Genomic DNA, 22,507 nt, shown 5'->3' with positions numbered 1-22,507 from the left:
AACCGCTGAAGTATACAAGATAGTTGTTGTTTTTGTATGCTAGTTTAATAAACTTGACTTTGCATATCTAACTAGGCTACTCAAAAACTAGGTAATTTAGTTTATCAACTGAGTTGATAACGTAAATTGGTCACCGCAAAGAGTTTAGCCGCTGAAGTTTTTTGAGCGTTAGAGCGATTGACGAAGGGCTAATGCTCGAAACGTCAGCTTTTAAAATTTTCACGGGGGCCAATTAACTTTATCAACTCAGTTGATAATAGTAAACTACCCTATTATACTCTTCCACCGACGCAGCACCACTGTTTCTTAAGAAACTTGCCCCCTTTACTCAAAATCTATGCAGGCAAGGGAAAGGTGCATGTGACACAGCAGCAATTAATCTAGAAAGTATGGGTCACATGATGAGGCGGGATGTAAAGAATCCTGTCTGTTGTTGTCTTTAGCCAAAAGATTTGTACCTTCGAAGGTTATACTTTACACCCCACAGTTTGCCACGACAAACAACAATGATTAGAGATGCATCACCACAGGCGGTTTTTATCTATGCAGCACATCCCATCGTTGTCTACACAGGTTGCAGTTGTCCTCCTCTCACAAACCATTTCACTGTATGTCCCTTACCAGTCCGTTACCAGTCACTGCATGTCCCTTACCACTCCCTTACCAGTAAAACCAGCTACCATAAGGGGCAAGGGACCCTGCTCTGTGTTCCTTGGGTCAATGTCTGGCACGTCAAGAAGGATAACATTATTAATGTCAGTGTCAGTACTCTGTGCGGAAAAACAGAACACATTCTTATATCCTGTTGTTTTCACTGGTTGCAGTTACTTCCTTCTGAAGAAACCACAACAAGGCCTGTCAATTACAATTCACAAAAGGAATCATAAATAGGGAGAGATTCTCAGCACACCTTGACTCAATGTTTGGCACGTGGGTTAACATCAGAGCAATAATTTAAGGGTTACCACCCAGTGCAGCAAGTTGTAATGAATTCCATCCTCCTTTGTTCATCAGACACAGATCTGCTCCTCTCTTCATTAAACCCTGAACCTTGAACCTTGCCACTCACAGAAACATTCATTAGCAGCGTTCTACCTTTTGCATCTTGGGAGTCAACAGAAAAAAAAATCATATTATTTGAACAGAAATTTGAAAATAAATGTTAAAAGAAAGGCAACCAATAATAATAATAATAATAATAATAATAAAGGAAATATCTTCACAGTGGAAATGAAAGCATTTCAAAATATCACTCAGTACTTTTCCAGGTAGGTACTCAGTCGCTCAGAAACTGACATTGATCCACAGAAACAGGGGGAGCTCCATTTTTATGTATTAAAGAGGGTGGACGATGAAAAGCTATGCACTTCTGAGGGGAGTGGGTCATCTGTGAAACATGCTTTAATCTGATGGTACAGGAAGTGTATTATAGATAGTACAATTTTTATGACTTTGTTGAGTTAAGACTATAGGATAATCTTTTCTGGTCCAGTTGCTGAGGGAATAGAGAGCACTTTGGAACAGTGAGGCTCAATATGCTGTTAATCAGTTCCTCAAATTCTATGTGAAACTATGATTAAGAATCAGCATGATCTAATTTTAGGAACAGCAGAACAGCTTTTGAAAACCTACCGATGCTGTAACCACTTTAGACTAGCTGCTTACCATAAGTAACTCATATTTGAAACTCCAGCTCAAATTGCACTTTAAATTGAATACGTTTGAAACCAAAAATCCCCTTTCTTTGAAATGTTTTGTTTTTTAAACACAGGTATCTTGTTCCCAAACTTATTAACTGATCTATTCATGCTCAAATTCAAGCACAAACAAAACCTTTCAGCGGCTTTAAACCATTTCCTTCCCAAGATCTTAAAAGTAATTCTCCTTACTGTCTGACCCATAATTTTTATGATGTTAGTTCAAAGAATTTGGTATTGGATCAACTTCTAATCTCCCACTAGACTTTTTCTTAATTCTCTTCACTTGTCTGCTTGATATTGTATTAACATTGTAAGGAGAAATTCTGTGTTGGTCACCAGTAGAAGTCAAAGGGTTAAACAACAATTCACAGGTAAATAACAAGTCAGTTTTAATGGCATGTTATTATTTTGATAGTGTCTTTATTGTCCATGAATACACATAGAAAGATCATAATCAGACAAACTTGTCACAGGTGAGACAATTACCCAATACATCATTTTAATGGGCATTGCGTTATACAACGATAGAGCGTGATATTTAAGTGCTTTTGGATTGCCGAGCATTGTTGATCATCTTTTCTAACAAATTTCAAATGGTAAACAAAATACAGCCTTATGAAATGAGTATCAAAACAAAGTTTTCTTCCTTAGTTCAGATAACATGTCTTGCCAGAGTGAGAGATAGGTAAGTAAAAGCAAAACAGTTGACTTAGGGTGTGGATAAAAATGACTCTTAGGGGGTGAATAGGGGTGGATTGGATTCAAGGGTGGGCTCCATTTAATCGTGCAATTAGTAAAGGAAGTTGGGGAGGGGGCTGCTGAAACTTGTTTTCATTCTAGAGTTGAGCGCTTGAACGATGCCATCCAACACAACTTTCATTCGCTGCTTTCTGCCTGTTCCGTCTCTGGAGTCTATAGACAATCCAAAAGGAAGCGTGGACTTCATCTTGGTGACGTCGCAGTCTCTTTCAGCAGAGTGTAACTGATTCAATGCCTTGTTGTCCTCGCTCACAAAGGTGGCGCCTAAAATCGTAAAATTTTAAAAGGAATTAAGGCAACATAATACAAGAACGATGAAGAGACATAAGATTTATTATGGAACTAGTAAATTTTACTTTAGGAGAAATATTAGGCGACAAGGAGATTTGCTATTGTATTCACGAGTAGTCAAGTTTTCCGGTCGATCTGTACACCTCATAAGAGAGACTTAGAGTCTCTCTGGCCATGACCAAGTGTGTCGACGCGTGGATTAAAATGCACGCTTGATCTGCACGATAGGAGCGGATCACTTGCTCAGTGCACATGCAAACAACAAGGGTGTAACTAGTTCTACCAAAGAGCAACACACAAAGTGCACGACACACCACCAGGTTAGCAGACAAAATCCAAGTATCCCTAATAAGGTTCACGACAACACGACCCGAGAATACATTAGGCGATACGTACGGGTCACACGATTCGTGAATTTTTCACACGATCTCTAGGGATCGTACGAAACGACAAAATCCACCATGGCCTGAAAGACTCTCAAGTGGCGAAAAAAGTCTCTTTAATAACATTTATGGATCGACACCACGATCTTACGACTCGTGAATACAACAGACGACTCGTTAATACAACAGACGACTCGCGCGTTAGGAGCGTACGACTCGTAAACACATTTCAGATCGATGAGTCACTTTAAATTTACGACTCGTTACAATCCGTGGTATTGAACAATCCTCGCCAAACTTGCGAGTAAAAGCAAAAAAGGAAAAGGCAGAAATGATGAGTGTCTACAAATAAGTTGTGCTCTTTCTCTCTCGATTTGCTTTACTGTAGTAATAGTTCGGCCCTAAAACAAATTCTTGCCCCTGTTGGGAATTTCTCGGTTTCTGTTCGCTGAAAAGAATCTAATTAATGTCGCTAAACACAAACAAACCACACTTGAAGAATCACGTTTTTTTTCTTTAATACATTTTCCTCACTGGTTTCACAAGGTTTTTCCTCTAAACTTACAAGGATGCGTTCTTCAAAAATTACAATAAAACCATTCACGTACTGTATTAAACCTATTCCTATTGATTAAACGTCATCATCCATTTCTGATCTGTGTCACTCTGCGCTTACATTCAACAGTCGCTTCCAGTCGGTGATTAGTAATCAAATAATCAAGTCAAACACGAACAACGAAAAAAGGAAAATGCCAATAATTTCAACACCTCTTATGGCAAAAAGAGGCTCTAATTAAAGATGATATGAGAAATTACATCTTAATCAACTTTGAGTTTTAAAGGGATTGAGGCAAAGCACCAGAATATAGATGTTACAAAAAATTGGAGTAAAAAAGTGTAATATCGCTGATCGGTCTCAGTCTCTCCCCCTTGCATATTAAATTACTGATAAGCACATGGTATACCTTTTACAACAGTGACTGTATCTGTTGCTGTAAAAGATTCTTTTGTATTTATCTCTGCTTGTTCTCAGAACGGTTGAATCATGTACAGCTGTACCTAAATCAGACGAATTTGAAAAAAAAACACCAACAACAAAAAACCAGTAAACGCAGTAATTAAATGAACCAAACGCAGGCAAGACTCAAATGTTAAACATGTTCAGTGTAGAGCTAAGTAAAAGAAAGCATATTTTGCCTCCAGTTTCAGCTTCAGTGAAGTGTGGGACAAGAGTGTTATATGGAAAAAAGGCAGACAAAATTATATACGCACAAACATTTTGACAATTAATCCAAGTGCCAATTGACTGACCCATAAGCCATAAATAGATATAGATAGCTATTTTTGATCAACATATCATTCTATGTTTGGGAACTGACTCATTTCATTCTTTATTGGTTCAAGATTTATCTAGATAAATGAATACTCTCATGAGATCTCTGTTTTTGGAGTTTAGTCAAGTAGCACTTTGATTAATAAGTGTTAGGATAATAAAGTTCTACCGGTATTGTTTCCATACATTTCCTTAATGGTCGTAACTAAAGTAGAAACAGTTACATAAATTCTATATTTATTAAATTTAAGCTTTATCTTAGTCAGCAATTTCATTAAGGTCTTTGATTCACCATAGTTGATTATTCCAAATAATTTAAGGTGCTAATTATAATCCTCTAACATTGTGAAAAAAAGCTCAGAACTAAATTTACTAATACTTTTTATTCTCCTTGCCAGACCTGATAGATTTATTGATCTGTTGCATACAAGCTAGTCTAACAGACAGTTACAATAAGCTGTTTAACTCAGATATCTTTACAATGTAATGTAAAGCTTATTCACTGGGTATGCACTCTTCTCGTTTGTTCCAGCTCTCTGTTTTCAACTCAAGTTTGTTAATAAGTATTAATTTCCTATATAATATATTATTGTTTTCATATTGTCTTCTATTTATTTACCTCTAAGTTTATTTTGCAATTACCTATCAGATATTAAGCAGCAATAAAGTTTTATAAAACAAAACACAGTCTAGACAGCTGTGTGGAGCTCTGCCTACACAAAGTTAACCCTTGAGCCCCTAAGACTGACTTGCATCTAATTTCTCCTTTCTATTTCACCCCTAAATCAAACATGAAAGTTAGGAGAATAGAGGAGATGATCACCAACTAAAGCAGCTCTTGACCGTTACACAAATTCTCCTTGTCAGCCTCTTTGAAAATGTATGGAGAACAGTATGGAGAATATGCATACTCATGTTAGGGTGTAAAGGGTTAAGAGAAAATATAAGTAATTACCTCTCTGTAAGTTTATAGCATTAAGCCTACAGAGATTTGAATGCACATACCTCACTCTTACATGCCAATACTTTTTTCTTTTCAGATGTGTAAGTCTTAATCACAATAATTGGCCATTTCTTTACAAGGTAAATATGCAATATTATGTGTTCTCTAAGACACTTTGCAACCCTAGTAGGTATGCAATACATATCTGTTTTAGCAAAATTTAAATGTTGCATCTTTTCCTTCACTGCTTGTGTGTACCAAAATATGTTTCTCATGGCAGCTTTTTTTTTTTTTGTTACCCTGCCAATCCCAAATCAAAACTGACTAAATTTAAGTTGCAGAAGAATCACAACATGACCCAACAATACTCCTAGTGTCACCAAGAGGTGGCAAAAAATATGTGTTTAACTAAAAGTTCCAATATGCAATCATCATCAACATTAAAAGTTACCATCTATAACCATTTTAAAATTTGCTTTAAACCCTTCAACTCTCAGATCTGATAGTCAATTCTCCCTACCAGCTACTACATAATTATTTCCTTTTAAATTAGTTCCAAGAATTTGGTGTTAGATCAAGACAACTTCTACTTGATATGTTTGAGTATTCTTGTTGCCTGTTTGCTGGATGATGTATGGATATTACAGGGAGAAGTTGGATTTTAATAACTTCTGAGAGTTAAAGGGTTCAATGGTATTCTGTGGCATCTCTTCATAATTCATCCAAAAATGTCTATGATACAGTCGCATAAAATTTTGATTGATTGCAAGCATATAAATATGACTCTCTTATCAATTAAGCTTTTACTTTAGTCACCCAGTTGGTGCTTGGAGAATTTGAATGCAAAATGATGCATGTAACTCTAAGCTGCTGAGCTTAAAAAGATGTTCTCTTTTATCTTCAGTATGCGTGTGGCTTATTTTTCAGTACAGAAACAAATTAGGGCCTAAACTGCAATACTACATTGGACATTCACACAACTGATGCAGACTCTGTTTGTTCATTGCTCTCTGTTTTTCCATCTTCTAAGCTGCTGTACATGTGTGAAACATTGACTATGGACAATCAAAAGAAATATCAAGTAAGCTTATATCATAGCCAGCAAACATCCCAATCCCAAACACAAACAAAAGAAAGAGCAAATTAAGATAGTTTCTGGGGAGCTGAACTTTATCATTGTCCCAAAATGAAAATGTTTATTGTTCATAACCTTCTTTTGCATTGATGAACCAAATTAAGGCATATAATTAGCCTGCAATGGCTTCATCAGGATGTTGAATACTCAAAGGCAATTCTTTTCCCATAAGGTTTGTTCAAAAATGATTTAGTTTTTAATTCCTGATGATAACTTACCGACTGTTACACCATTTTTGTGAAAAACTTTAAGGCCAGGTGCTATGCCACCACAATGTCCCTCCCTAAGGTAGAAAAAGAACAAAGGTATTGAATGTAAAAATTGAGTGTTTTCAGAAGATAAATGAATCAAATGATTCTAATCTGTCATCATGCAAACTCCACCCTAAGCTTTGCATTCTGTTTAGATCACACAATGCATAAGAAAATCCTTTTCAGGTTCCTCCTTGACTTTACAATTACATTCTGTATGGTTTTAATTATTAGAGAGAGAAATACTTTCAAAATTATGAACTTTTAATACACAAAGCCATTAACAAATTGTCATGATTATCTCTACAGAGCCCAGTCATGGTACTGCACATACAAATAATATGGTGCAATAAAGTTACAGGTGTCAACACACTACCTGTACTTGTCTACATCTGCTGATTTCACTGATTGTCTGATTGTCTGTGTGAACTTTAATAGATTTCACATGTTTATCTTAGTAAATGTTTTACTATTGGAAACAATTGTAGTTGTGAATACCTTGAGGTCCCTTTCAGTTAGCTGAACTAATTTTTAACCAATCATTTCTTTAAACATGTACTTAGCAAATTAGACTACCTTTTTCGGCATTTTTGCAAGACAAATGCCATGCTTCTGAATTAATTATAAGTTAGTCAACAGTGAGTTAACTTTAATAAACAAAATGCCAAGACTTGCGACTATTTAACAATTATTCTTGTTTATTTAATGATTGGAAAACATTGTTTTTTAAAGGCTAGTCAGAGAGGCAACAAACATTTCACTACCATTACATTCATAGAAATAGCATCCACTTGTTCTTTCTCTTGATAAGTCAAATCCATATGCAAAGATGTTAGCACCATTGTCATCTTTAACAACATTAACTTTTGCCTGATGAAGCAATACAAAGCTTTTACTGTAAATCCACAAACTAGAAACAGGGAAAAGGAATCTATACAGCATACAAGTGTAATAGCATGGTGCCTTGTATAATTTTCAAATACAAATCAAATATTAATAAGTCACTTTTCAGAGAGGGCACATGTGCATCTTTGAATATTAAGTGTTTTTGCTTAAAATGACGAATATGTTTTGCATTCCAGTAACACAACAACAAACAATAATGTAGCAGATTACATCTCTCAGTTAATATGTGCGATATGATTGGTCAATTTAGGGGGCTGTATTTCCCTGTATGGCCCGCTAAATTCAAAAGTTTGTTTAAATATATTACATAAATATTGTACTAATCTTGTTTTCTTGGTCACTACTGTAAGTTACAGAACCTTGTCTTTTAACCCTCAGATTTATGGTCTGCATGCGTTGCCTTTGGGCTATAAATGCCAGCTGAAAAAATGAGGTCCATAACTTAATGTGGAGACCTTTGATTTTGGATAAACCCTGACAAAAAAATTGATAAATTCCATAGGGTTTTATTGAGTAACTGTAGGAAGAGAAAATTGAAATCACTTACCTCAAATCTAAACTTTTTAACTGGATGAACATTGTTTTTGTCAAGAAGAGAGAACATTTGTGCTACAAAGGATGGTATGGAGAAAAACAAGGAATAAAACAAAAAACTTAAAGTGATGTAAAAGCACAAAAAAATTTGTGATTAGTAAACAAAAGGTAATTCACATCCTGTCATAGTACTTAATATTTTACAAAACATCCAGAAAATGCATCCATTAAGTAATGAAGATTTAAGTAATTAAAAAATGGTCTGTTCTAGAAGAGTGGCCTCAATATTGGATCTGTACTCGATCACCACCAAAGATAGCCTACAAAGGAGCAAACTAGGGGAATTGTTAGAGCTGTGTGGATTTTAAATGCTGCATCTTTAGTTCCTTGATGCCTTGAGCCACTAAAATTAACAATAAGCTCTGCAGCCCAACAGTAGTTGTCATCACGTGTACAGTTATACATTAAACCCCTTGGAAGTATGGAATTCCAATTACACGTTAACATTGCAATAACTTGAACCACTATTCCCTTTGTTAGAGTCCACTATTCCCTCCTATCAGGCTGACTTTCAATACATATAGATCGAAAGTGAGAACCTCGAAATTATAAAATGCTGTCTGTTCCTTTCGTTGTTTCAATGTCTCGTTTCCAGGGCCTCGCTTTCCGCTGTGACAAAATCGTTGTCATAGTAATTTTGGTCAGATGCATTGCTGGCTCAGTTGGACTGATGTGCGTCATTTTGAGGATTTTGAGAAAAACACGAGGCAATGGAGGGTACTCAATGTTTAGAGAGACGTATTTACGAGCGACCACTTACGAGTGAACCTTTTATCGAGAATCAAAGCGAACATATATCAAAACTATCTTTACATCAATCTCTTGTAAAACGTAAGTTTATTACAAAGCGCTATAGACGTGCCCGTGAACCAAGCAGAATTTCACTGCGATTTTTAAGACGTCTCGAGAATAAGAGTAGCGTGTTAAAAAAGTTTCTCTTCAAAAGGATTTCATCGATTCTTATACCGAAGCCAAAGAGGCAAGAACTGAAATGTTAATAAAACGAAGTCCTTCTGGTACTCCTGAATCAATTTCCTCCTCGCTAGTGCAGTTTTCAGAAGAATCGCTGTACTATTCCTTGAGTCTGCGAACAGAAGCTGGCAATCGTTTCTCAGTATTTTGGTGTTCGGCGGTTTCCACGTGGCCTTCGTCACACTCTGATTCTCCGCTACTTTTGCTTGCTCTTTCTCGATCTAGAACGATTTTGTCGCTGCGCTTTCCTTCTTTGTGTATTGAATATAAACAAATCTCCTTCTGTTTCGTTTAACACTACGAAATTTACCAAAACAAGGTTGTGTATGTATCCTTAAGGTGTCTCCTGTATTCCGAAAACTAGTCACCAGTCTTCTAAAACAGAAAATGAAGTGTAAACAATACAATTTCCATGGCAACCGATTAAATCGCTTTCAAAAACTTTGAAAATCCACCAAAATTGCCCATAAATACGGAAAAAACAAAGTGATATTGATTATACTACGTCTTAAGTTTTTAAAAACGCGGGCACCGTGTGTTATTGGAACAAGTCTTCCGGAATTACAATTTTTTTCTCAAAAGAATATTTGTGATAAAATAGACTTTCATATCGCGCGACAAACTTGGTGATGTAAACAACCCTTATGCATGCTAGTCTAAACGTGGGTTACCAAGGCAAAAGTAGCCCCGGTAAAATTCACGAAGTGATTCTCGTTATTATTAATTTTGATTAACTGAAGAGATTCCACTGAAATAACTGATCATGAGAACATCAGCAATTTAAATCGCAAGATTACAAATAAGCTCTTGATTAGTACTTGATCAGATCAAATACAAGTAAGTAAATAAAACCAGTCACTGAAAACGTTTCCGCACTGACCTTGCCACCAGCCTCGCCAATGTACACAATCCCTAGCTTTTGTCCTGCTTGCATTATTCCATAAGATGGGCTTTCCCGCACCGAAATAAAAATCACCAGAACAAGGCTAAAACATAGTGAATTCGAAGAACTGCGTTTCTTGTCGCCGCCGTCAGTAGCAGTTGATTTGTAACGCTATTTACAGCTTGGTAACCCGGCACATGGGGAAAGTACACGTGGCTCTTCAGTTGGAGTTTGAGAAAGGAACAGGAAAAAGGAAACGACCACTGCATTTTAGGAAAGCTTTTAAACTCTTGACGGTGGCCAGTTTACGTTATCGTTTTTGTTCAGGTGGAAAGTCCCTAGTTCGAACGGGGTACGGAAACTATTCTGTGGATTTGAATCCTTTTTAGGGCCTCAAAAAGTTCATGGTTACCTTGGAATCAATAGCTGGGATATGCGTATGTGCATTTAAACGCTCAATCCGTATTGGGGAGTTAAGACGCAAACCTTTTCCTCCTCAACCTATTTTTGGAGCTCGAAGCCACCGCTTGAAGAGGAACAGTTTCGGGTTACAGGTTTTTTCACTTCGAGATTACAAAACTATCCATAACATTACTGTAAGATGCCGAGAAAAACGGCATGTTCGTAGTTTAATGGATACTTTCCCTTCCATAAAATGCCTGCCTAACACTAAGGTAAAAACTGCAGTACAAAGGAAAGATATAAAAAATTAAAATATGTAAACAATCAATGAGAGTGAAAGTGAGTTTCATACTTAGACTATATTAATATCATCATACTATGAAAACATTGATGTTTGTGACTTAATAAAACTGACTCTATTGCAATATTGTCGTAAGATTTTCTTAATGACAAACGTCCAAGTCTCGGAGAATCATAGCACTAATTACAAAGAAGGAAAAAAGAATATTTATTTAAACAATTGCTTTGAGAGATGAATTCAAAATGCATCAAGCTGATATGCTATATGTTCTATCGTTACAAAACGTTTTCCTCCTAATCTGTTCAAACGCTACTGATAACAAATACAGTCGAACTTTTCCACTTCGGCCACTTTGAGGGCAGAGAAAAATGCCGGATGTTGAGGAGAGCTAGCCGTCAAAGGGAGATGAGAAATTATTTCAAAAAGGAATGAATGAGATTGTCATATTCAGTGAGAGCCGAGAGTAGCGGAGGTTTGATTATATGACTAAACAAGATGATAAAATATCTTTGCTTGCATACTTTTATTTCTATGAAGTCTAAATCAATGGGGTGTGTACCAAAGACGTCACAGGAAATCGATATCATGTTATAAACTACGAAATAAGAGCTAGAGCTCTCTAGGAGCAAGCAAAGTGAAGTCAAAAATGTACCAGGCCACATAAGCCCCGAGGAGCGAGTTTTACTTCTAGCTAAAACTTGCGTAATATTATTATCTGTCCTTAATATGAAGCAAGAGCATTTTTGACGAGCGAACGCTTGGTACTCTTACATAAACTGTTAGACCACCGCCATTAAAACCAAGGCAAGAACGCGAGGATTAATTTTTTTTAGAGAGCCTGCACGAAAGGTAAGAGCAAGGAGGGGGAAGTGGGGAAGCAGACCAACATTGATTCAAAGCGATGGAGACTCGATGTTTTAACGTCCGGAGGCACTTTGGATTTCGTATAGGGGATGTGTCTCCTCGCTTAATCCATTTCCATTTGGGGTGCTATTTTCGTTTCCACCTTGCGCGGTTTTAAGTTTTGAATTTTCATTCTTGGCTGCAGCCAAAGCAACAGCCACAGCTTCAGCCGCGGCCGCAGCTGCACCGGCTGCAGAGGATGTAGCTATAGCTGCTGCCACAATTGCAGAATGAACCTCAGTCCCATCACCCTGAGGTACAGTTATTTTTTCGGTCAGAGCCCTCGCTGCAGCTGCTGCTTGCTTTGCAGCCTCAACACACTGTGAAGTATTAGAGGAAGCTTTGCGAGATTTGAAGTACAGCCATGGCACAGCATCGGTAACAGACAATAACGCTGCTTTTAGAATATCATCTGCAGTTTCCCGACCATAAAATGACTGTCCAACTAATACTGGAGGGACGACAACAAAGCAGAGACCAAGGAAGCCAGGTGTATATGCGAAAAGGGTAGAAAGGCGAAAGTCATTTCCGTGGGTTGTTTCATTGATTACAAAAAATAAGGTAATGCCAAAAAAGGAAAGTATCAACAAAATAGAAACGCCCCAAGCTGGATTAACCATGATACCCACCGCAACCCAGCCCAAATGGTAACTAACCAAGCTCGTGCACATAATCAGCAATAATCTGCTGAAAAGTGAACTAATATCCAAATCTTCACAACAGAGGCAGCTACAACAGCACATCACTAACCATTCTGGTATATGTGCAAGGAGTACAATAAAGTCTCGCGACATATTTCCTCTTTTTGAAATTTCGGTGGATGTCCACACTCTAGCTAAAACAAACATGACCTCTATCAGCAACAGGAAACAACAAAATAGAGTTACTGAACATATCAATGGTTCTTCGTTTCTACGACAAATATAATCCACCCTACTACGGTTTCCATCGTCACCCGCGGAGAGTGATGTGCCTTGAGTGTCATCTTTTAAGTATTGTAAGACCCAAAAATATAAAAATGGACCAAAAAACATGGGACACAGGAAAGAAAACCACAAAACTACCCTTAAATAAGAACGATCAGTAGTCTCCATGTCTGGGATGTGCCCTTCTATGACAGATTCTGCAAAATTCAAGCGTGGATCTCGCAAACCAGGAGTTACAGCAAGGTCTTGAAGCTGAAAAAAAATTATACATCAGACCTGATTATAAGAGTGGAGCATATAACAGTGAAAAACCGTTTTTGGTGATAGCAGGAGTATTTTATTTAAGCAGTTCTGGAGATAGCGGTCACTGACGGAGGTTTCGACAACTAAGCGGAAGTCATCATTTTCGATTTAAAAGGCTTTTGGCAGTCAGTAAATTAGACGTTATAAACCACTCATTGATTTGCCAATAACATAAATCTTATATGTATATGCTGTGATATATATATATATATATATATATGTCCCCTGGCATGTTCTTCCTCTTCCCGTCTGATAGGTTGACTAGAGGCTTGCTCCTGATGTCATCGGTATTGTATATCATTAGCCAATTAAATAACTCGCACCAACTGATCCAAGAAGGGTTTTCCTTCATGGAAATTTGATGGGATTTTCCTAAAATGGTTTCAACTCAGATGCGTAAACAGGAGTCCTTTGGCAATCCAACGCGGTGAAATGCTTGCTTATTAATTCACGAAAATATAACAAGAGAATTTAACGAAGTGTTAGCACTACCTGTGGGCAGAGGAAGGAGAAAATTTTGCCTGCCCTAAGAACCAATCGGCTCGCCAACCTTCTTACCTGCCCTCAAATTTTGTGTTAAGAGGGCATAGTAACGAGGCCGGGGATAGATGAAATCTTACAAGCCTAACATAACTTTTACAATTCTTGCACCCTGACTGACAGCTACGCCGTAACCATTGCTAAATGAATGGCATAAGACAAAGACAAACCTAACAAAAGACAAAAACTGGTTTACAAGATCAAGTTTTCTGACCGCCAAGGCCCGATATCTGAAACACTAAGTGAACACAGACAACCTGAAAAAGCACAAAAACTAAGCTAGTCTGTAACATTTTACTGAGTTTGAGTGACTTAATATAACTGAACCCTCTCCACACAGGAGACAGTGGCCTTTGTACAGAAATGGCCCTCGTAGAGCTAGGGATGTAAAGAAATACCTGTTTGTTACGGAGGGTATAAACTTTCCATTCTCAAACTACTCAGGAAAGCATTGTTGCCGCGAACGGTGACTAACCATTCGAAATATCAAACTTTAATCCAAAATCCTTCACGAGGGCTTTGAGAAAACTCTCACAAAATTTTGCATTGTCTAATCTAACATTAAGACCAAAAATCGAAAAACCGAACGAGATAAAAAGGTGTTAACTCGATGGCCTCGTGGCACCGTTCGAGGATGCCGTCACCGGGCATGCACGAAAAACTTAAATGTCCCGTATGGGGACCCAGGCGACGGCTGGGCGTCCAGCAGCAGCAACAGCATATTGATACACAAACCACTCAAAATGTATCAGTGAGGATGATTCCGAAATATTTTTGTAGAAAAGAAAAATGTGAACGTGACGGTTTAGGTAAAGTGAGATTGAAATTTAGTTGAATGAGTGCCTTTTGTATTACGGACATTTTTAATTATTTCTACCATGGAAAATTGTCAAATACTTGTGAAAAAATATTTCGTGGTTGATAACATGCTGCGTTTCGTCTCAGCCAAAAGACTCATCAGAAACTTTTCGGAATTTCTAAGCAAACTGGTTGAGCATTGCGCTAACATCTTGAATTCGCGAATGGGGCTTTGTGTGCTAATAAGAAAATAGCTATTTGAAATACTTACGGCAACCAGTACAGTTTTAATCATTCTTTTCCTGTCTTTTACAGAAACATTGCAGCAAAAGTATGGAATCGTGATGTTTAGTTCTTGCGTGCGTGGAGTTACCAGTATCGAGAAAAGGGGATGAGATCTCCAGGAAAACAGCGGGAAAAGCAGTATAAAGGCTTCTTAAACTCCATGTGTATTTCATTACAGCAGGCATGGAATCGTTGCCTGCTTTATCTGGTTCATTCTGACCATATATATTGACGAAGACTAGAACTGAGGAAGGCTCATTTGCCGGATAAAAGGCGGATTCGATGTTAAAACTGTTCACACCTGATGCTAAGGATTTGTAGATGTCAGCATAGGTTCCAATACAAATAGTGGCGTTGGTGCACTCACTTATTAGGTCTGCTCTGGTGCAAATCACAAGACTGCTGATCAAATGGAAGACAAGGTAGACAATTATGGATGTCCTTTGTGTCATACGCCATTTTCTCTCTGATCGTTGATTGGAGGCTTTTCCTGTACCAAAAGAGTTAAAATGAACTAAGGTTAAAACTTTTTAGAAAGTTATAGAAACAGATAAATCGTGAAAAGCATTATTGCTAACGAGAGATAATCAGCCTAAGAGGGGGTATCGTGTAAACTTAATCGTGACTCATCCAAAACCCTCCACCATCCCCCCTCAGGCGACCGGTCCATAACATTTCCCCCTCCCCCCTCAGGCGACCGGGCCATATCAAGTTGGAGTTGTCAAACATTCAAGACAACAAATGACCAGAAATAAATACAAAAACGTTTTAACTGATTTCTCTTCATAAAGTGTAAATTTTTATAGGAAAATTCATCACCTGACGAGAGAATTCCGAGTTAAATTGCAAGCGAAAACCGATATCGCATGAATCGCGAAGCGATGAGTGCGATATCGGTTTTCAAGTGCAACTTAACGCGGAATTCACAAGTCAGGTAATGGATTTTCCTTGAATCTCATAATTGCATCAAAATAAGAAATCAAAGTGCTCTGTGAGCAAACTCGTGAATTGACACATGATTTTTTGGATTATGTTTAATGTTATCTGGTTTAGGGAGTTTTGTGGTTGATTGTCATATCCAGAGTACGAGCAGTAGTTCAGTGTTCGCTATTGTAGCAAAGAAACAAAGTAACGTTGGGATAAGAAGGCATTACAATTGAAATGATTATGCTATTGCATTTGACAAGGGTGGATGATGTCATGTGTTTTAAACGTATATCATTTCTATTTCTGGTTCAAAAGAAAAGTTGGAAGTAAATGTGCGTGAAAAGTGAAATTTACAGTCTATCATTGTAAATATTAGAAAATCAAGGCAATACTGTCTTAATGAAAACAATAACGATTCCCTCTTTATCAAATGAGACAAACAGGAACGAGTTTTGAGTGATACACCTAAGCCAAGACTGCCACCGTCATTTTGGATCTCCGCCTGGGTAGATTTTAGTCACGTGCTAGGCAACGTATAATCAATAACAAGATAGAATTTCATTTCAGGCCTATTTATCAATTTTGTGGTGTATAACCTAAGCATTTTAGTACGTAATATGTATTTTGAATCTTCAAATTGTCTTGAAACTCAAAAGAAAATTGTTCTTTAAAAATTCACGGAAAATTGGTAGCTAAAATTGTGTTTAGGTGTTATTTGATTTTCGTGTTAACTTGTAATTTCGTCAGTCGCCGGCATCTTTTGTTGCTTCACACAGGAAAAACACAAGATACGAAACGTTATGATCGATTTTGTCCTCAATCTCACGCCGTAACGGAAAAAGCTTTTGAACATCTGTAAACTCCGAGCGCTTCGCAGTAAGTGATATTTTCAATGAATCTTCGAACTGTTCTCAAGTTCAAGGACTGTAAATTACAATTTTATGAAAAACGAAGGTTGTTCTGTTATTTCAGTGTGAATCCTTGGATGCCTTCCAGTCGCTGGCGCCGCTTGTTGAAACTAAAAGGAAAAAAAAAACTCTTTAAGATTATCATTGGCTTCTTTGTCACCCCACCACTATTCTTAGCAACAAAGGTCGCCATTTCGTTCGTTTATTGCTCACCAAAAACTATCAAATGCACTCAAAAGCCTAAAATCGGAAAAAATTTTACAGGAATCGACCGATCGAGCGAGCGAGTGCTATTCCCCACATCGTATCTACAATTAGCTCTTGCGCATGCGCGCAATTCACGAGTTAAACATGAAAACAATATTAATATTTTTTAAGCAAATGAAGATCATCACAGTATATACTCAACTTAAGCAGTTGAGAAATAAGGCCTGAAAAAAATTCAGGCCTGAACGGGAATCGAACCCATGACCTCTGCGATACCGGTGCAGCGCTCTAACCAACTGAGCCATCAAGCCAACTGGGAGCTGGTCAATTGTGAGTTCGTTATATACCCGTGGATGGAGAAGGTGTGATAAGAATACATGAAAGTCATATATTTGTACTGCGGAAAATACATTTTATGTAATGTATTTTCCGCAGTACAAATATATGACTTTCATGTATTCTTATCACACCTTCTCCATCCACGGGTATATAACGAACTCACAATTGACCAGCTCCCAGTTGGCTTGATGGCTCAGTTGGTTAGAACGCTGCACCGGTATCGCAGAGGTCATGGGTTCGATTCCCGTTCAGGCCTGAATTTTTTTCAGGCCTTATTTCTCAACTGCTTAAGTTGAGTATATACTGTGATGATCTTCATTTGCTTAAAATGTATTTTCCGCAGTACAAATATATGACTTTCATGTATTCTTATCACAATATTAATATTGTTTGTTTTTATCCTGAGCGCGTGCCCCAGAAAACCATTTCAATGTAAACTGTCAGAACTGTCATTGCGAGAGCGAATAGGAAGCAAGGTCAGTGGTACACATTTGAATCTTCGACAACTTTATTTTTATCTTGCGCTTGTTTTTACATTTGTCTTCAAACTTTTTAACAAGCTTCACACTATTTTGAGGATAATAGTGGTATTTCACTGAATTTACAAGCTGTTTATCTTTAACATCTTTTTTCAAATTTCCAAATCATTTGCTCGAGAAGGAAATTAATTTACACCTTTTATCTCTCTTGTGGCAAAACTGAAAGAAATGAAATGTCCAACCGAAAGGGCTGAAAGTTTAACATCGCGATTAAAGGTATTTATTTCCTCTTCTGCATGTATGGCAATCGACCCTGGCACTTCTTCCGTTGTCGCTTCTTCGTCTTGTGTGGTTGAGCTCTTGCTTGCCATTTTCTAGGCCGTGTTCACAGGATTTTCTCACTTTTATGCCTCTCCAAGAGTTTGTAGTTCATTTAAAAACAGGGAAGAACCTCTGACTCACTTTGCAAAACGCTTTTGTTCGTTTTTGGCTCTTTAAAAGGTGACAATGGTTTTGATAACAGTTTAAAATGACATCGTAGAAAACTTTGTTACGATTTGGCGAAGGTTGTTATATTTACGTAGATGCGAAACAATATCACTTAGCCTCGTTTTCAACTCGTAATTCCACGCTAAATACTTCGCTTCGTTGACCAATCAGAATGCGAGATTTTATTTAATTATGTAATTCTAATCAAAATAGGCGGAAGTTGAGTCAGTGTTTAAAAAAGCACGTTATGGGACAAGGAAGAAGCAAGGTCACATGAAAATGCAATGCACTGTGATAAAATAACCCTGAAGCAGTTACACCTGAATTGGACTGTAACTTGTTTCTTCCATTATCCTACACTCGCATACAGTCATGCTTTTGCGCCCATGGCTTTGTTAATTACTATTCATTGATCTGCTGAAATCTCGTTAGAACTACTGGCACCGTTGTGTTTCTGCCAGCGGAAAAACGTCATGCCCAGAAATCGAAAGTTTCACAGTAAATTCGGTTTTTGCCTAGCTGGGATTCTTTACACAGGAAGTTCGGAACGAAAGGAATCTGTGGTAATTCTGGGAGAATAATGAGCAATCCTTTGAAAAGCTTGAGAAATTTAGGGAGAAAGAGCAGGCAACCATCGAATCCCATACGAGGTGAGGTTATTGTATGGTACGTACCTAAAATTCGGTTGAGGTAAACGAACATTCGGCAAACTTCATTTGAGTTCGGTAAGCTACCAACATCGAAAGGCGTTTTTACGAAAAGCATTTTTACGTGTGTTAAATATGATGAATTGATTTTGTTAGGAAAATGTGGTGATGCGTCGGTGGGAGAGTAGAATTACGACAGTTTCGCCCCGTGTAACTTCCACTCGTGTCAACTTCAAGTTCAACCCGCTTCATCATATATGTGTTTTTATGTCTAACTTACGTTTTATGTCCTTTAATACTTGTATTTATGCAACAGATTTATATTTTAAAAGAATTTACGTTTCATTTTCGTTCCGTTTAACTTCGACCCGTGTCAACTCCAAGTTTGACCCCCTCATAAAATATGTGTTTTTATGTCTAACTTACATTTTATGTCCTTTAACATTTGTATTTATGCAACAGATTTATATTTAAAAGTATTTATGGAAAGATACGGAGACAAGAATTGTGTGGATTTCATGCAAATTAGACAATTTATCGAACGTGGCTTTATGTTGATGTAAATGCGTCAAGCATGTGCACAGTGTTTTTTGTGTTTTGCTTATACATAATGCTTCGATGATGCTTTTATTAAAGAAAAAAAACTTTTATTTGTGATTGAAGGCGTTTCTAAAACGACTGTGTTGTACAACTAACATGTTATATATTTTATGTAAATTCGAATCAAGCAAGTTTGAATTCATGTGGCGTGACCCGCTTACAGATTACTTCCGACTGAAGTCTATTTCCACTCTATTCAGGGAATTGGTTTCAAGTAATTAGCTGTTGGTTCATTAAAATACGAACACGACCTGAGAAGTTGCGAGGTACTCTTCTTTCCCTGCTGGTATTCATCCCAGTGCACAAACAACTTTGCTTGCATATCTCTGTCCTTCTTTCTCTGGACTATTTTCAGTTTGGTCTGCCTTTCAGCTTTAAGAGCAATTATATAAAAATATTTGCGTTTATTGTAATTAGAGGATATTTGCGCTGTTGTTTCGTTCCTTAGATTCGTCATTCAAAATGATCTCACCTTTTCTAGGACGCTTTAATCCGAATTTAGTTGTTCCGCTTTCGGCGGCTCTACGTGGCCCACGAAGTGAATACCCAAAGGAATAAATCGAGCTTTCTATGCACAAAATCCAGCGCTAACACCTACTTCTAAATGACACACTTAAATCGACGTGAGGTTGTAATGTTATTTAAAAAGTATTTATGTCTCTAACCTTTCGATCTCTGTTTAAATGCGGGTCTATAGCTGTCTTTTCAATTATTAAATTTCAAAGTTCACTAATTTATCAGTTTATAACCTTTGGATTTCATCGATGATTTGCTTTACATATTTCACCGATATATATGTTTGTAGTATGTTTGAATTTATTTATCATGTATCAGTCATATGGCGGGTAGAGCTTGATTTTGATACGGGGCGAAGTTACTGGGTTGAATATGAAATGGGGCGAAACTGGCGGATACCGGAGAGTATAATTTAGTATTATCAACCGAGTTGATAACCTATATTGGCCCCTGTTAAGAGTTTAAAAGCTGAAGTTAAAAGCTGACATTAAAAGCTGACGTTTTGAGCGTTAAGCTTAGTTAGAGCAAATGGCGCTCGAAACGTCAGCTTTTTAGAGCTAATGTCAACATGCATCAGACAAACAGCGGCAAGTCGCCCACAATTCGTTTTTCACACCTACTTTCATATTTTGTAGCCCAATATGTCCTAATAATTGTGGCGTAGGTTTTTTGTGAAAATATATTTTCGTTTTCGAGAAATGAATTTTTTCGTTCGAGCGCTGAAATATGCAAATTTTCACCCTGAATATTACCCGAGTTGTGTGACCTCATGTAACGAATTTACTTGACCTCCGGTATTTCTGTCGGCATAATCCTTTGTTTTGTCATATAAAATTAATCCCCTGTCATTATTGAGGCTGGCAAAGAAATATTTATTGTTTGGTGAATATTTTTGTCCGACATACTTTTTTTAAGTCGAAAAGTAGCATCAAAACAAAGACAGTTTTAACAATGACCGATATGACAGAATCTACTGAGCTTCGAGCTTTTAAAAGACAAAAGGATGGTTATAAAGTTACTGCAAAAATTTCCTTGTGTATTTGTTTTGTTCTATCGTGAGACGCACTCAAAGTCCAGCAAAATTTACTTGCTAGCGACTATGAAATATACATGGTGTGCTTACTTGTCGCCACCGTTTATTGGCATATCGAGGCATAAATCACTACAATTTGTAAAAAAGTCTAACATAACACTCTTACCCTATTTATTTATGATTTTATAGGATCAATAAGCTGTTTCAGTTATTATATTACACTTGGGTATTACTTTTTGCCAGGAGCCCAGGTTTTATGTTGTACTTTCCCCTATTCCATGTATATCATAAGTTAGTCACGCAATAATTGATATCAACACAAATGAATATTTACCCTGTATGAAGATTTTTGTTTATGTTTAATCGAAAATATTACAGTATTTTACTTTTGTGGTCACAATCGTTGTTTCAGTAGCAGCATATCAGTTAAAAGTGGGTGGTTGCTTCAACGCTATTGAAATTTATAGACAGTGTTCTGGCAAGAGAGCAAAGCGTGATGCTCTTTGAATAAAAACTTCTAGGGGCCTTTTACATGATATCGGAATGAGTTTTGTTCATGAACGAGTTCATCTCGGTTGCCACATGATACCAGGGTAAAATCATTCGAAACGAGTCATTTCTGAATGAGTTTATTGAGGTTTTTCATTCCAGAACGAAACACTTGTTCTGGACGACCTTTTGTACCTGTATAAAGTAAACGGGTGCGACACTCATATCTGCATGAATCCTCTTTAGGAGCGAGGGAAGCATAGAAAGCTAAATTATCTTGCATTAAACGCAGTATGAAATTCATTTCGTTCTGGAGCGAAACCTATTTTGGAATAATGTAAAAGGTACCTTAGGGACATCCTCGGAGACCCAGGGGGTGTGAGTGAATTTCAAGTCAGGGCAGAAGAACCCCTGGGGATATTGTCTTACAAGACTAGTTCCAAACGGTCGCAGTTGTTCTGGCAGCTGATTGGTGGCAGAAAATCTTTGTGTTTTTCTGCCCAATCAGAGTGAAGTATGCTTTAGAGTCCTTTCATGTGTTTTAACACGGAGATGTATAAGAAGCTCAGTAGCTCGCCTTCTTTGTTTGGGCCGTGCGACGAAGCTTTGCTCGGGGTGAAAAGGTTCAGTCTCAGCACACAATGCAAGAGAAATCGATCAGATTGGCCGCGAAAATCTTGCCAGAAATTATACTGAATACTTTCGCAAGTATCACAAGAAAACGTATAAAGTTTGCGAGGTTCGTACAAAACATAATGGTTGCAGGCGTTAATATGTCGCTTTAAACGTTAGACGTAATGTAAACTTATATCGTTCTAGATTTCTCGTATAATTTGCTGTGACTGAAACTTTGCCAATCCCGTGAAGTTATTTTGTCGCACGGGCCACGCAGGTATGTCAAGCAACTGGCGCTTACGCTTGCGTAGCTTTCTGTACGCGCCAAAATCTAACCCCTACACAGTAGTAAAGTCTTTCACAATAGAGGGTCTCAATGGGGTGATGGCTTTTACGGCTATCGGTTAAAGTTTTGGCCAATTTCCGGCTAACGGTTAACACCTTTCCATTGTTTCCACCAGAGATATTTTTTACGGTTAACTTTTTTTACGACTAACGGTTAAAATTTGTCAATTTTTAAGTCTAATGGCTAAATATTTTGGCCGTTTTACGGCTAACGGTTAACCCCATTGGGACCCTTACAATATGGCCAAGATAGCAGAGAACGTTAATGTCCCCAGAGGCTCTTCCGCCCTGACTTGAAATCGACT

The 22,507-nt window shown here is 37.5% G+C and overlaps 1 long non-coding RNA gene, 1 other non-coding gene and 1 pseudogene across 2 annotated transcripts; all 3 read right to left on the bottom strand.

Annotated features, from left to right (window-relative positions):
- Positions 1-4,205: 4,205 nt before the first annotated feature.
- LOC136280981 (uncharacterized) lies at positions 4,206-8,861 on the bottom strand. The gene is made up of 4 exons (XR_010717505.1): positions 8,249-8,861; positions 7,566-7,665; positions 6,763-6,827; positions 4,206-6,464 (listed from the first exon to the last, which is right to left on the bottom strand). It is a non-coding gene; the product is annotated as an uncharacterized lncRNA (long non-coding RNA).
- Positions 8,862-11,770: 2,909 nt separating this feature from the next.
- LOC131787084 (uncharacterized) lies at positions 11,771-17,839 on the bottom strand (annotated as a pseudogene).
- On the bottom strand, positions 16,888-16,961 carry Trnat-ggu (transfer RNA threonine (anticodon GGU)). Its single transcript has one exon. It is a non-coding gene; the product is annotated as a tRNA-Thr (tRNA).
- Positions 17,840-22,507: the final 4,668 nt, after the last annotated feature.

This window comes from Pocillopora verrucosa, chromosome 5 (genome assembly GCF_036669915.1).
Source record: "Pocillopora verrucosa isolate sample1 chromosome 5, ASM3666991v2, whole genome shotgun sequence".
Lineage (NCBI taxonomy): Eukaryota > Metazoa > Cnidaria > Anthozoa > Scleractinia > Pocilloporidae > Pocillopora > Pocillopora verrucosa.
Note: the sequence above shows the minus strand (reverse complement) of the source record. Positions and strands in the feature narration are given on the sequence as shown.